This window comes from Amphiura filiformis, unplaced genomic scaffold (genome assembly GCF_039555335.1).
Source record: "Amphiura filiformis unplaced genomic scaffold, Afil_fr2py scaffold_52, whole genome shotgun sequence".
In the NCBI taxonomy this organism is placed as follows: Eukaryota; Metazoa; Echinodermata; class Ophiuroidea; order Amphilepidida; family Amphiuridae; genus Amphiura; species Amphiura filiformis.
In genome coordinates this window covers 53,591-57,258 of record NW_027305516.1, presented here as the reverse complement: position 1 = coordinate 57,258, position 3,668 = coordinate 53,591, and positions in this window count along the sequence as shown.

The following is a 3,668-nucleotide window of genomic DNA, read 5'->3' as shown; positions in this document are numbered from 1 at the left end:
TCTATTAATGACTGTTTTCAAATGTTTAAATAATGAATATCCATCATACTTATCTTCTCAATTTGATTTTGTTCATGATAACCATAATCATTAACTAGAAATCATACTTCTAATACATTGATTGTACCAAAATTTAAACCAAATTCAGGTCAACGTACTTTTCATGTCAGGGCAGCCTATGCATGGAATTCTTTGCCACCGACAGTAAGAGCTCAGATGGAAAATATGACTTTAGGCCAATTTCAATCAAAAATTAAAGAAATTTAGGCCTGTCTTTATCTATATTTTATTCATTTACTTGCTTGATTTTTGTATATAAATATAATTATTGTATTTCTGTATTTTGAATCATGGTATTTATAATTATCTTGTAGTTGATGATACCATTATACTTATTTGTAATATATTGTAAATACATTGTAAATACTGTATGATACTTTGTAAATATTGTGTATCGTAATATATTTTGTTGCTATATAACATGTATCAATGAGGGCCTGCTTGAAAAGCAGTGCTTGTCACTGAAGCAGTATAACCCTCAATAAAGAAAGAATAAATAATAATAATAATAATAATAATATTAATTCCTAATACATTTAGTTGTGTTCTGAAACATCTGGGTGTATTTCTAATACATTTAAGTGTGTTTCTGAGACATCTGTGTGTATTCCTAACACATTGGGTGCATTTCTGATTCATTTGTGTGTATTCCTAACACATTTTGGTGCATTTCTGAAACATCAGGATGAGTTTTGTGACAGCCTTTAGTTTCGTTTTTAGTAAAAATAGATATTCGGGTTTTTTTCAGGTTTCAGTTATGCAATTAAATGTATCGCCCAAATATGTTATGGATCATATATGGAAGGCAGAATTTTGGGTCACAGTGTTATTTGCTGGTTGGTGCTTGCTTGTTCTTCTTGTTTTTCCCTTTCAAATAGATACTCTTTTTCATCCTTTCCATTAGTCAAGTGTTTTCTTTTTTTTTTTTTGGGGGGTGGATTAAAATATGTTATCCTGCTTTGTAGAATGAAGCATAGCTAAATCCTAATGCTTTACGTAATTCTAACTTTGGGCGTATTTCTAATACATTTGGGTGTATTTCTAATACATTTGGGCGTATTTGTGATACAATTGGGTGTATTTGGAATGCTCTTCCAGCTAGCGTTCGTTCAGCTAACACTCTTCCCCAGTTCAAGTCTCGCCTAAAGACATTTCTGTTTGCAATTAATATTGTCAGATTATTGCCATGTCTTCGCTATATGTGCATCATGCATACCTTTTTGGTTTTGCCATTTTGCTTTTTCCTGAGATGTACCTTAGGATTTATAATGTGTATATGATATTTTGTCTTGTACCTTAAGATTTTTTATGTGTTTGATATTACGTTTCGCAGCATTTGTATATATTTTGCTGCTTTTAACTTTTTGGGGCGCCCGCTACGGCGGCGGCCCCATTATTAGGCTTGACTTTGCAAAAACTTCTAATATCAGTCTTGCTAGATTTACTTCGTAACTGTTTTGCTTAAAAGTATGCCCAGCTTAGAAATAAAACCACAATAATGCTTGGATTTTATTTTATTATTGTTTTCTGATATGCACGGGATAAAATGTTGTGCGTATATTCTTTGTTTAAAATACAAAATTAATGGACTTATAAAAACACCAAATAAACCGTGACCTTTGTATGGTCAGGTATGGTTTAAACCAGTTTACCGCCTCTTAGAACCCGATAGACGGTGACATTAGACCATTCTAATTATGTATGTTTTGAACATGTTTGCACATGAACTAGTTGTTTACAGCGTGAAGAATCTACAACATGCTCATCTATCAGGGCACAGTTCTTTAACCCCAATACATTTGTGCATTCATTGAATGACCTTTAAAAATGTGAGTACAAAAACTCATACTCTGCAACTTAAGGTCAAATTTTGCACTATGATTGTTTAATTGAGGTTATTGATAATATGCCATTGGAATGAGGCCAGTGTGGTCCATAGTGATTGCAATAGCAACAGGGCCGTGACCTTTGCACACCTAATCCTTAAACCAAACAAAACAACCACTGACCAATCATGAAATCACTAATTGGTTTATGTGCTTGACTAAAGATATTAGAACACCCCAGCAAACACAAAACGTTTTCGACATCATTCGCAAAAGGTTATAAAAGGTTGTCAAAAACGTTTAAATGTCGGCTTATATAAAGGGTATATTAAGGGTATAAAACGTTTTCATAACATTAAAATTCATTTTTTGATAATCTACAGCTCAGCAAACAAAAAATGTTTTACAGAAAACGTTTAATTGTCGGGTTATATAAAGGGTATCAAAACGTTTTAATAACATTCCAAAAACATTTTTGAAAACTTGATACAAAACATTCTAAACAGAATGTTATTTTGGGGTTGAAAAAATATTTTGCGAAAAATGTTTGCCCAAAATATTGGCAATAACGTTTTGAAAACGTTTTCATGACCTTTATATAACCCGACATTTAAATGTTATTAAAACGTTTTGAAAAAAAAACATTTTAAGAACATTTCTGTGTTTGCTGGGTGCAAATATTTTAACATAATGTTATTTAAGTGTTGATAAAATATTTGGCAAAAAATGTTTGCAAAAATAGTTTACAATAACATTTTTGAAAACATTTTAAAAATATTGTTGTAGTGTGTTTTCATACAAAACGTTTTAAAACGTTTTCATGACCTTTATATAACCCGACATTTTAATGTTATTAAAACGTTTTTATGTAAACCAAAAGCCAAAATATAACTTATTAAAAACGTTTTTAAAACGTTTTTGTGTTTGCTGGGACAGCTCAGTATCTTTGTGGTGACTATCTCTGATAAAAAACATTAATTAACGAATTTCAATTCTGGCCAGCAGAGAAAGGAATAAATTCGAAAAACATGACTGTGTTGAAGGTCAGAAGTGTATTTGCAACTAGAGTTGCCAACCCCGCGATATGGTAGCCCAATTAGGCGACTTTTGACTCGTGGTTCACCGTTGTTGGGCAGTTTAAAGCAATAGTGTACGATTTAGGCCTACGTCATTTTGTTCGTGTTTACCCAAAATGCTAAATGAAATAATATTTATTGTAATCTATAACAAATTACCGAGTTGCAAAACTTTTCGTGATAAAAACTCGAACGGTGGTGCTGCAACTGCAAATTTCACTTTTGCAAACCGAATCATTCCCCGAGTTACGCTGCATATTCACCTGATTTTTAAAAATCTTAGTGATTAAAGTCTAAAAATGAGCAAAATTAGTTTTAAAAATATCCAGGGACCTTAAAATAGTGAGCATCAGTTACCATGTCCGCCTAATAACTACATCGCGTCAAACAAACAAATACTGCGTCTTCGCATATCAACACGCCGCGTCAAACAACAAAACGCGTATCATTTAGTTCGCGTCATCTCGCGACATCGCGTCAACACGCTGCCTCTAAAGCAAGTGGGAATATTAAGCACGCGAAAATCAAAATCAAAATGAGTGAGGAGAGTGCATATGGGTGCCATGGGTTGGCCATGATATGGACAGATAAGAGGCAGAGCGGAGAAGAGGAATGTGAGCTAAGGGGAACAGTGGAAAGAACGGGAGGATATGGGACAACACGGGGGGGGGGCAACAAAGAAGAAGTTGATTAAAATGAATGAAAT